The sequence below is a fragment of the Oncorhynchus mykiss genome, chromosome 6 (genome assembly GCF_013265735.2).
Source record: "Oncorhynchus mykiss isolate Arlee chromosome 6, USDA_OmykA_1.1, whole genome shotgun sequence".
NCBI classification, from domain to species: Eukaryota; Metazoa; Chordata; class Actinopteri; order Salmoniformes; family Salmonidae; genus Oncorhynchus; species Oncorhynchus mykiss.
In genome coordinates, this window is record NC_048570.1 from 47,150,341 (window position 1) to 47,162,896 (window position 12,556).

Consider the following 12,556-nt stretch of genomic DNA (forward strand, 5'->3'; position numbering starts at 1 on the left):
GGCCTAAAATACGACCTGATATTATTATTGTCTGCAGGTCTACAATATCCCAATAGTGATAAGGAAATGAAAACCACACACTCACCAGAGCGGTCTCCTAATCCCAAGCATTCATTCGCTTTTGTCTTGCTGTGTGAAATTGCCCACAAAGCCTGCCACGGTTCCCCTGAAATTGAAAATAACCTAATTTAAACCAACCACGATGACAATATGCATTGATCTATTGGTGACGTTATAGACCTACTGGTCATGTCCAGTCAATTTAACACTATTAACGTCTTATTACACATGTATGTTACGATTGAGTTTTGGAGCATGTAGGGTTCATTTGCAACTAGGCCTACAAAACTATTGCAAAACACAAAAGTATGACATTGCTTCATTTAAATGGTCTACGGCCTTTGTGTGATGAATAGAAGACGTGTATTGCTAATCAAGCTATATGACTACAAGTCGACAGATGTGATACAAAGAAGCGCTGCACCATGGTGGGTGATACGCCTAGACCAGGTTCACAGTATCTAATCGCCTGCATATGGGAAACATTATTAGGCTACGCCGAGCTGCATTGTGAAGGGGCTTCGTGTTGATAAATCTGACACTCCGCAAACCGCCATGTAACACCGACGAGGAAAGAGCCCGATGTTGTCTCCCTTTCCTCCGCTCTTATTTGGCTTCTATTCAAATTTGGGTCAGGGGTGAGAAAGCCCAACGTCACAAGCTTGCAACATGGCGTCCCGAAGGCTGTGAGATGAGCAAGAGGATGGTACATTGAGAACGATTCTACCGATGTAAAAAGGTATCTACGCGTTATTTATATTATTCTCCGATGCGTGGGATAGCATGCTAGTGCAGGTTTATTGTCGGTTGTGAACGGATTGATTGCGCAAAGGGGTGTGAATCGCAAATGATCTTCGCTGTGGTGGCTTTCTATCGCGTGCCAACAAAAAGGGCTTCGCTTATGGTGCCTATACTGGCTCTACCAGCTTGGCAAGATGTCAGCTCCCTTTTTGTCTGCATGAACATCTTTGAAAACCCGCTGACGATCACAGCATGGATTTTCTACCGTTTTTTGTTTTGTAGATACGATAACATTGTTTAAATTTATGTTATTTCGCAATGTTGGTTGCACCCGATGATAGCCTGCCTCTGTTTAATGCTTGGGTAAACTAGCTGGCAACCTGAAAGAAAGGAGGGATCTCAATGCAATTAGTTTAGCTTGCGCACTACGATTCTCCCTCATCTTTAAAAACATTTATTATTTCGATTGTACATGCCATTTTATAGGCATTGGATTTCTCATGGGAATGCCTTTTTCATATTTGGACTTCGAGGCTATGTTGATCACAACACATTTTATGGATGCAATTATTTGATTAAGGTAGGCTTCAGTACACATTCATGGTCACGTTCATTTCCTAAATCGTACAATATCGAATTTGGTGGCATATTTTTATTTTGACGAGCTTTTCTCATTCCTGTTTACATTGTACATTTTATGTAGGCGCATGCCTTACATGATGCTAAACACAGCATTGTTTACCTTATCTATCTTATTGCCCATTTATTGATACAACATTGCACTTTAATTGATGAACGAGAACACATATTACGTTTACTCGCAGTGTTGTCTATATAAATAGGCTACACTAGTGAAGCTTTTATGATGATGTGACGGCTCTACAGCTGCATACATCGACAAGCTTTGTGGCAGTCCGCGAATGTATATCTTTACATTGTAGCCAAGCAGGTTCCGTTGTTTTACCGTAGCCAGGCTTATGTTGCATAATGTGTAACCACCCTTTCAGTCAATTGAATTTTTTTTAAAAAAAGTAATAAGTAAACAAAACGGGTTGTTTACTTTTTAAATGTTGTTTAATCATATCCAATGTATCTAGGCTATGCTACCAGTTCTTCTGAGATATTTTTGAGTTGTGTAGGCTAATACGTGTGAGCCCTGCCTACTCAGGTGACTTGTGTTGTTAAAGTACCAAGGGGCACGGAGATAATCAATAGCTGGAATGTCAGCTATTGTGTTCTGGTAGCTGTTTTCATTTTAAGCAAACTAAGATTTTGCCTGTCCCAGGTAGGCTATACATGGTGTATAGTTGCAACGAGGTATACATGTGGTCATCTAAAGCTGCATTTTCTGAACAAAAAAATACAATGTAGTTGATGATGCATCTATTCTACAGGCTTGCAGGCTGATTCTTCATTGATAGTGAGTGGACAGGAAGTTAGGTCATCTCTCCTGAGTAACATGAAGTGGCTTTGGTGGGTGGGTGTTGCGTGCACAAACTCCTTTTGACCTGCTACTGCTGCTAGTACTTTCTGTTTTAACTTACACACACACACGCACGCGCAGACAGACAGTGTGTTCTGTGTACATTGTGGTCATGGTTTACAGTGTGGGGGCTATAAGAAGGGGACTTAGGCTATATGTTCTGCTGACATGTTGGCCTGGGACTTATGGATTGTGCTTAGCTGGTGCGTGCAACACTGTATTTGTTCCTGCCTGGGTCGTGTGGTTTGTTCAGTGGCTAAACCTCCTCAGGGAAGGGTTGTTGTTTAAGGAGAGGAAACAGTCCTTGGAATGTTGTGCTGATAGCCTGCAGGGTGTGCAGTCTTTGAAGGCAGGTAAAGGGTAGAGGAATCTGTTAGTGGGACCATAAGAATCTTTACCCTAACATGCCCTCTGTCCCTTTACTGTGGATATTGCAGCGCTGGTCATGCGGGTCAATACACACGCGTGCACACACACACACACACACACACACACACTAGTGTGTAGCGGATACACTGAAGGTATAACGTATGTGAGTAGGTGATCATCCTTTGTCAATTGATTGCAACACTGCATGGATACACATCAGCTGTCCATTAAATGCATCTCTACTACCTGAATTATTTCTGACAAACTTAAAGGAATACTACACAAAAAGTATATGTTATACAATTCCTAAGAATTATGTATGTCAGCAGTCAAGTTTTCAAGATAGAGCGAAAACCACCTCAATTATGTGTTTTGCATCATGTGCTATTTCCTGTTCTTTGCTTTGTAATACGTGCTATAGGGCTGAATCTGGCATTATGGTTTTCAATCTGAGGGATGGCATTCTGCTGAAGACTGGATTCTGAAACATTAATGTTTTAACTAAGGATTCAGACACACTGAGAAATCTGACTGCCGACAAGTACTTAGCACCTCTGCCCAGTGTCGGCAGTTCATTTTTGTTGTTCACAATGGTTTTACATCCGATTTGCTTCACTTCAATCAGAGATGTGCAACTGGCACACAGTTGGAACCCAGACTGAGTTCCTAAAAAAATTTTTTTTTTAAAGATGTAAAAAAGTGGCGACGTTTAACTAACTGGCACTGGCAGTATGGGCTAATGGAGAGTTAATTCAAGTATTTCTTCATCTTGCTAGATAGCTAGCTTGGTAAAGCATTTAGTGTTGTGTGCAGTCGTTTCATATGAAGTGCGTGTGACTATCTGGCTCAGTTAGCAAGTTAACATTAACTATCTAGAAAAGTAAAGAGCAGGTGCACATGATCAATGTCAACCTAACAAACAAATCCTTCTTCATGAACAAAACTCCTTAGTGCCTTCAGAAAGTCCTCTTGACTTTTTCCAAATCTTGTTGTGTTACAGCCTGAATTTAAATGTATTAAATTGAGATGTTGTGTCACTGGCCTACACACAACATCTCACAATGTCAAAGTGGAATTATGTTTTTAGAAATATTTGACAAATTAATTAAAAATGAAATGTCTTGAGTCAATAAGTATTCAACCAATTTGTTATGGTAAGCCTAAATACATTCAGGGGTATAAATAAGCTTAACAGGTCACATAATAAGTTGCATAGACTCACTCTGTGTTGACTAATAGTGTTTAACATGATTTTTTAATGACTACCTCACTTCTGTGCCCCACTTATACAATTATCTGTAAGGCCCCTCAGTCGAGTTGTGGATTTCAAACCACGAAGAAATTTTCCAATGCCTCACAAAGAAGGGAACCTATTGGTAGATACTAGAGGTCGACTGATTATGATTTTTCAATGCCGATACCGATACCGATTATTGGAGGACCAAAAAAGCCGATACCGATTAAATCGGACAATTTTTTAATAATTTTTATTTGTAATAATGACAATTACAACAATACTGAATTAACACTTATTTTTACTTAATATAATACATCAATCAAATCAATTTAGCCTCAAGTAAATAATGAAACGTGTTCAATTTGGTTTAAATAATGCAAAAACTAAGTTTTGGAGAAGAACCTAAAAGTGCAATATGTGCTATGTAAGAAAGCTAACGTTTCAGTTCCTTGCTCAGAACATGAGAACATATGAAAGCTGGTGGTTCCTTTTAACATGAGTCTTCAATATTCCCAGTTAAGAAGTTTTAGGTTGTAGTTATTATAGGAATTATAGGACTATTTCCCTCTATACCATTTGTATTTCATTAACCTTGACTATTGGATGTTCTTATAGGTACTTTAGTATTGCCAGGGTAACAGTATAGCTTCCGTTCCTCTCCTCGCTCCTCCCTGGACTCGAACCAGCAACACAATGACAATTAGTGCACGCTAACTAGCTAGCCATTTAACTTTGGTTACACAAGCCTCATCTCGGGAGTTGATAGGCTTGAAGTAATAAACAGCGCAATGCTTGACGCACAACGAAGAGCTGCTGGCAAAACGCAAGAAAGTGCTGTTGAATGTTTACGCGCCTGCTTCTGCCTACCACCGCTCAGTCAGATTATATACAACGCAGGACACGCTAGATAATATCTAGTAATATCATCAACCATGTGTAGTTACAGTGCCTTGCGAAAGTATTCGGCCCCCTTGAACTTGGCAACCTTTTGCCACATTTCAGGCTTTAAACAAAGATATAAAACTGTATTTTTTTTGTGAAGAATCAACAACAAGTGGGACACAATCATGAAGTGGAACGACATTTATTGGATATTTCAAACTTTTTTAACAAATCAAAAACTGAAAAATTGGGCGTGCAAAATTATTCAGCCCCTTTACTTTCAGTGCAGCAAACTCTCTCCAGAAGTTCAGTGAGGATCTCTGAATGATCCAATGTTGACCTAAATGACTAATGATGATAAATACAATCCACCTGTGTGTAATCAAGTCTCCGTATAAATGCACCTGCACTGTGATAGTCTCAGAGGTCCACAGAGAACATCATGAAGAACAAGGAACACACCAGGCAGGTCCGAGATACTGATGTGAAGAAGTTTAAAGCCGGATTTGGATACAAAACGATTTCCCAAGCTTTAAACATCCCAAGGAGCACTGTGCAAGCGATAATATTGAAATGGAAGGAGTATCAGACCACTGCAAATCTACCAAGACCTGGCCGTCCCTCTAAACTTTCAGCTCATACAAGGAGAAGACTGATCAGAGATGCAGCCAAGAGGCCCATGATCACTCTGGATGAACTGCAGAGATCTACAGCTGAGGTGGGAGACTCTGTCCATAGGACAACAATCAGTCGTCTATTGCACAAATCTGGCCTTTATGGAAGAGTGGCAAGAAGAAAGCCATTTCTTAAAGATATCCATAAAAAGTGTCGTTTAAAGTTTGCCACAAGCCACCTGGGAGACACACCAAACATGTGGAGGAAGGTGCTCTGGTCAGATGAAACCAAAATTGAACTTTTTGGCAACAATGCAAAACGTTATGTTTGGCGTAAAAGCAACACAGCTCATCACCCTGAACACACCATCCCCACTGTCAAACATGGTGGTGTCAGCATCATGGTTTGGGCCTGCTTTTCTTTAGCAGGGACAGGGAAGATGGTTAAAATTGATGGGAAGATGGATGGAGCCAAATACAGGACCATTCTGGAAGAAAACCTGATGGAGTCTGCAAAAGACCTGAGACTGGGACGGAGATTTGTCTTCCGACAAGACAATGATCCAAAACATAAAGCAAAATCTACAATGGAATGGTTCAAAAATAAACATATCCAGGTGTTAGAATGGCCAAGTCAAAGTCCAGACCTGAATCCAATCGAGAATCTGTGGAAAGAACTGAAAACTGCTGTTCACAAATGCTCTCCATCCAACCTCACTGAGCTCGAGCTGTTTTGCAAGGAGGAATGGGAAAAAATGTCAGTCTCTCGATGTGCAAAACTGATAGACATACCCCAAGCGACTTACAGCTGTAATCGCAGAAAAAGGTGGCGCTACAAAGTATTAACTTAAGGGGGCTGAATAATTTTGCACGCCCAATTGTTCAGTTTTTGATTTGTTAAAAAAGTTTGAAATATCCAATAAATGTTGTTCCACTTCATGATTGTGTCCCACTTGTTGTTGATTCTTCACAAAAAATACAGTTTTATATCTTTATGTTTGAAGCCTGAAAGGTGGCAAAAGGTCGCAAAGTTCAAGGGGGCCGAATACTTTCGCAAGGCACTGTACCATTCCAGTGTTTAATTGCTATATTTTAATTACTTCTCCACCATGGCCTATTTATTGCCTTTAACTCCCGTATAATACCTCATTTGCACTCACTGTATATAGACTTTTTGTTTTATTTTTCCTACTGTATTATTGACTGTGTTTTGTTTATTCCATGTGTAACTGTGTTGTTGTATGTGTCGAATTGCTATGCTTTATTTTGGCCAGGTCGCAGTTGCAAATGAGAACTTGTTCTCAACTAGCCTACCTGGTTAAATAAAGGTGAAATAAAGACAATTTTAAAAAGTAGATGGGTAAAATGAAAAAAAGCAGACGTTGAATATCCCTTTGAGCATGGTGAAGTTCTTCATTACACTTTGGATGGTGTATCAATACACCCAGTAACTACAGAGATACAGGTGTCCTGCCTAACTCAGTTTCCGGAGAGGAAGAAAACCGATCTGGGATTTCACCATGAGACCAACAGTGACTTAAAACAGTTACAGAGTTTAATGGCTATGATAGGAGAAAATTGAGGATGGATCAACAACATTGTAGTTACTCCACAATACTAACCTAATTGACAGAGTGAAAAGAAGGAAGCCTGTACAGAATAAAAATATTCCAAAACATGCATCCTGTTTGCAACAAGGCACTAAAGCAGGGTTTCCCAAACTCTGTCCTCGGGACCCCAAGGGGTGCACATTTTTGTTTTTGCCCTAGCACTACACAGCTAATTCAAATAATCAGCTAATCATCAAGCTTTGATTATTTGAATCAGCTGTGGAGTCTTAGGGCAAAAACCCCTTGGAGTCCCGGGGACAGAGTTTGGGAAAAACTGCTCTAAGGTAATACTGCAAAAAATTTGGGAAAGCAATTAACTTTTTGTCCTGAATACATTGTTTGAAAACAATACAATTATTGTCAAATCCAATAAAACACATTGCTGTGTACCACTCTCCATATTTTCAAGCATAGTGGTGGCTGCATCATGTTATGGGTATGTTTGTAATCGTTGAGGACTGGGGAGTTTTTCAGGATAAAAAATAAGCGGAATGGAGCTAAGCACAGGCATAATCCTAGAGTAAAATCTGTTTCAGTCTGTTAGGAGATGAATTCACCTTTTAGCAGGACAATAACCTAAAACACAACGCAAAATCTACACTGGAGTTGTTTACCAGGAAGACAGTGAATGTTCCTGATTGGCCGAGTTAGATATCGGCGCAAGCCTTTTTGAGGCATGAACATTTCTTCTAAACTGATTTTGGGGTCAATCAAGCAGTCACATACCCCCACATCTCAGATCTGGGTCACCCCTCTGTGTGTGTGAGTGTGAGGGAAAAATGGGAGGGGACACGCATATCCTTTATTTTCTCGCTGAACCACGTGGCACATCTGTCTGGGGTTACGAATAAGCGGTGATGAAATGGATGGGGCTCTTTTCTTTGCCTGCTCCTCCCCGGGCAGGGCTCTGTTTGTGGTGGGCTTCTCTCTATTTGTGTTCATCGTGGCTGACCATATTGAAAACGGGGGCTTAATTGGAGGGGTGTCACCCGGACCAGCGCTTAGGCACTGTAAATGAAGTGATCCCCCCCAGGAGTAAAACACTGAGGTCACTGCACCTGTTCACTAGTATTTATTCTCCCAAATGCTATACAATTCCTCTTAAGGATTTGGATTTTATGAAGGATTTTATAACCCATTTACAATAGCCCTCAAATCAGATTTTATTGGTCGCATACACATATTTAGCAGATGTTATTGTGGGTGTAGCGAAATGCTTGTGTTTCTAGCTCCAACAATGCAGTAGTGTCTAATAATTAACAACAATACACACAAATCTAAAAGTAAAATAATGGAATTAAGAAATTTGTAAATATTAGGATGAGCAATGTCAAGAGTGGCATTGACTACAATACAGTTGAATACAGTATATACATATGAAATGAGTAAAACAGTATGTAAACATTATTAAAGTGACCAGTGTTCCATTATTAAAGTGACCAGGGGTTCTACTGAACTGAGCTTCAGGACAAGAAGGAAACTGCTCAGGGATGTCACCATGTGGCCATTGGTGATTTTTAAAACAACTACAGCGTTTAATGGCTGTGATAGGAGAAACAACATTGTAGTGATTTCACAATAATGGCCTAAATAAAAAGAACAACACAATGTGGAATAAGTTAAGGGGAATGGATGCTTTCTGACAGCACTGAATGTACAGTGCCCGTGAAAAAGTATTTGCCCCCTTTCAAATTTAGCATATTCTAGAATAATAGTGAAGACATCAAAACTATACAATAACACATATGGAATCATGTAGTAACCAAATAAGTGTAAAACAAATCAAAATCTATTTTATATTTGAGATTCTTCAAATAGCCACCTTTTGCCCTGATGACATCTTTCTCTCAACCAGCTTCACCTGGAATGCTTTTCCAACAGTTCCCACATAGGGTTGCACGTTTTGGGGAATATTCAGAAGTGGAAACTTTCTGTGGGAATTAACAGAAATATATGGGAATTTATGGAAATAAATGCAAATTAATATTAATACCGTTTAAATATAGATTTTTTTGCATTGGATATATTTACCATATCACATGGAGACAGAAACATAAACATTTTACTTTATCATAAGTAGACATAATTGCAAATGATTAAATCCTTCCAATAGAGAAAAAATGTAGTAACAAATGTAACTTTAATTAAATGAGTTGACGCTTCACATGGGATGATTTCACTGAACATAAAAAAAATAAATATATTAATTGATCCCCAATGATCCATCGCATCTCCCAAAAACTTTTTCAACATACATCTGTAAAATGATTGTCTAGAAACTAAAGCTTTGGTTGTCTTACTCTCAGGCTTCAATGTCTTCTCCCTGGACCTCCTCAATGTCCACCTCTTGAACATCAGACTCTGAGGCCTCATCTTCACTCTCACTTTCCAACCTTGTTGAGGATGGCTTGTTGTTAGACTCAAAAAGCATCAAATTTGACCGGATGTCCACCAATTTTTCAACTCTTGTATTGGTTAGCCTGTTGAGTGGTTTGGTGTGTGTTCCCAAACAAGGACCAGTTGCGCTCTGAGGCAGCTGATATTGGTGAGATTTGGAGGATGATGGAGGAAACAGAAAAGAGCCTCAGATCCACAAAGTCCCTTCCAGATATGTTGGCACGACTGCCATCTCCATCCCAAAACTCTTGCTTGGAAGTGTACTTCGCTAGACTGCCAAGAACCTTGCCCTCATCCAGGCCAAGGTAGCGAGACACGGTGGTGATGACACCATAGGCCTTGTTGATCTCTGCACCAGACAGGATGCTCTTGCCAGTATACTTGGAGTCCAACATGTACGCAGCGGCGTGTATGGGCTTCAGGCAGAGGTCTTCACGCTTTTTGATGTATTTCAGAACTGCAGTTTCCTCTGCTTGGAGCAACAGTGAAGTGGGCAGAGCAGTACGGATTTCTTCTCTTACATCTGCAAGCAGAGTCTGAACATCTGACAGGATGGCATTGTCTCCCTCAATCCATGCAATGGCTACTGCTATAGGTTTCAGGAGGTTCAGGCTGCTTACCACTCTCTCCCAAAATACATCATCCAGGAGGATCCTCTCGATGGGGCTGTTCATATCAGCAGACTGTGATATGGACATTTCTTGGAGAGACTCCTTCCCCTCCAGGAGACTGTCAAACATGATGACAATTGCACCCCAACTGGTGTTGCTGGGCAACTTCAATGTGGTGCTCTTATTCTTCTCACCTTGCATGGTGAGGTAGATTGCTGCTATAACTTGATGGCCCTTCACATACCTAACCATTTCTTTGGCTCTCTTGTAGAGTGTATCCATTGTTTTCAGTGCCATGATGTCCTCGAGGAGGAGATTCAATGCATGAGCAGCACAGCCAATGGGTGTGATGTGAGGGTAGGACTCCTCCACTTTAGACCAAGCAGCCTTCATGTTCGCAGCATTGTCTATCACTAGTGAAAATACCTTCTGTGGTATTCTTCTTTGATGACTGCCTTCAGCTCTGGTGTGTCTGTTGTCTCTTGTGTCTGTGCTCTTGTAGAATACTGGTTGATGATATGGTATGGAGATGATGTAGTTAATTATTCCTTGCCCACGAACATTCGACCACCCATCAGAGATGATTGCTATACAGTCTGCTTTCTCTAGGATTTTCTTGACCTTCACTTGAACTCTGTTGAACTCTGCATCCAGCAAATGAGTAGATAAAGCAAGTCTGGTTGGAGGGGTATATGCTGGGCGAAGAACATTCAGAAATCTCTTCCAATTAGGGCTGGGCGATATATCGAAGTTTTACGATATCAAGTTTATGTTTTAAAATGCCTGTATCGCAGGAATGAAGGTTCTGTTATAATGTTGTAACGTTTTACAAATGCAGCATCACACTGTCTCTTCTCTGTCAGCCCAATGTCAAATCATGTCCCAATTGCATGCCAACACGTGCACAGAGGTTATCCACCAATCATAACCCTAGACAGCCCTTCACAAATTGTAACCACGACAGAGAAGTGTAGCGGCAGTAAGAGTTTCACCAAAATGGAAAGAGGGAAAGCCAGCTCAAATCAAATTGTATTGGTCACATACTGCTAACCATGTGGTTAGCAGATGTTAATGCGAGTGTAGCGAAATGCTTGCAGCTCAGCCTCTCTTGAGGATGAAATCACAAACAAAGAGGGCAGCAATGTTTTTTCAGTAATATGGAAGTGGTTCGGGTTTAAGAGGTCTGATGTTCAGCAAACGAATGTCATGTGCAAGATGTGTCGAAAGACAATTGCTACAAAAAGCAGCAGCACAACCAACCTCTTCCATCACCTGCAACTGAAACACGCGGTGGAAAGAGAGGAATGCGTGAGACTACGCAATGCCGATTCCAGTCACCCGATTCCCAAAACGTCTGCTAAAAGACTAACTACCAAAAGGTAATCCCTTATGACAAGAAAAGTTTGAGGTGGAAGGAGATAACGGATGCAGTGACATATTACATAGCGAAATATATGGTCCCAATCTTTACAGTAGAAAAGCCAGGCTTTAAAGAGCTGCTAGGTACAGTTGACCACAAATATCAGCTGCCAAGCCGCAAGTATTTAACGGAGGAAGCCCTGCCGCGATTATACACTGCTACCCATGAAACAGTCGCAGAGAAGCTGGCAAATGTTTCTTATTTTTCCACCACAGCCAATCTATGGTTGAGCAGAACGGCAGAGCCAGACCTAAGTTTGACAGTCCACTACATAAAGGAAGACTGGGAATTGCAAAATGTCTGCCTCCAGACGTCTTACTTCCCCAATGATCATACGGGTGAAGTAATAGCCCAGGGTCTCAATGACTCTCTGGCATTGTGGAAGATGATCGATAACTGACAGGTGTGCATGACAACTGACAGCGGTAGCAACATGATAAAAGCATTGCGCTTGAACAACTGGACCCGCCTGCAGTGCTTTGGGCACAGCTTCACCTCACCATTGGTAAGTGTGACATTGGATGTATAAAGTGCCTTCAAAAAAGTTATGTTCAGGCCAGCTGTTGGCTAATGTGTTAGTAGTTGAGTCATTCTGCCAATCCAATAGCAAATAACCACAGGTAGTTTTAGTTATAACAACAAATCAACTAAATTAATACATTTTCAATCAAAATATTCAACAGCTAGTGGTCAAACATTCCTAAACAATAGAATAGACGTGTGGGTATGTGGTGTTCATTTGTGTTGCACAAATAGGCCTCGAGGCCTTGTATATTTTTTTATTTAATAAAGAAAATTGAATTAAGAATGATGTCGTAGCCTTTTTTAATTTGTTTAGAGTAAAACAAGAAATCGAGATATATATATTGTGAATTGTCCAAACCCCTAACAATACACATTCCAATACACATTGCCTGAGGTGAACCTATTTGCATACACAGCTCGAGCAAGACATTCATCAGCATTTCTCTGACTACGTTCCTCCATGGAGTCAAAAAAACTACTGATTCCAGGAGGACCATGAGCTGTTGCTGTCGACAAGGTGTCTGATTCATCATTTTCACCTCGAATAGAAGTAGAGGGACTTTTGTCAGAGGTTGCTTGTTGTGAGCACTGAGGGAACCTCATGCAC

The 12,556-nt window shown here is 40.6% G+C and overlaps 1 protein-coding gene across 2 annotated transcripts in view; it reads left to right on the plus strand.

Moving 5' to 3' along the window:
* Positions 1–559: 559 nt before the first annotated feature.
* LOC110526052 (hypermethylated in cancer 2 protein) overlaps positions 560–12,556 on the plus strand; it is a 66,535-nt gene continuing 54,538 nt past the window's right edge. The window contains exon 1 of one of the 2 annotated variants that reach the window (XM_021606654.2): positions 560–799. The gene's annotated coding sequence lies outside the window, so the exon portion shown is untranslated. Of the gene's footprint in view, positions 800–821; positions 1,382–12,556 lie in introns of those variants that run through there. The other variant, XM_036980265.1, reaches the window with a different exon arrangement.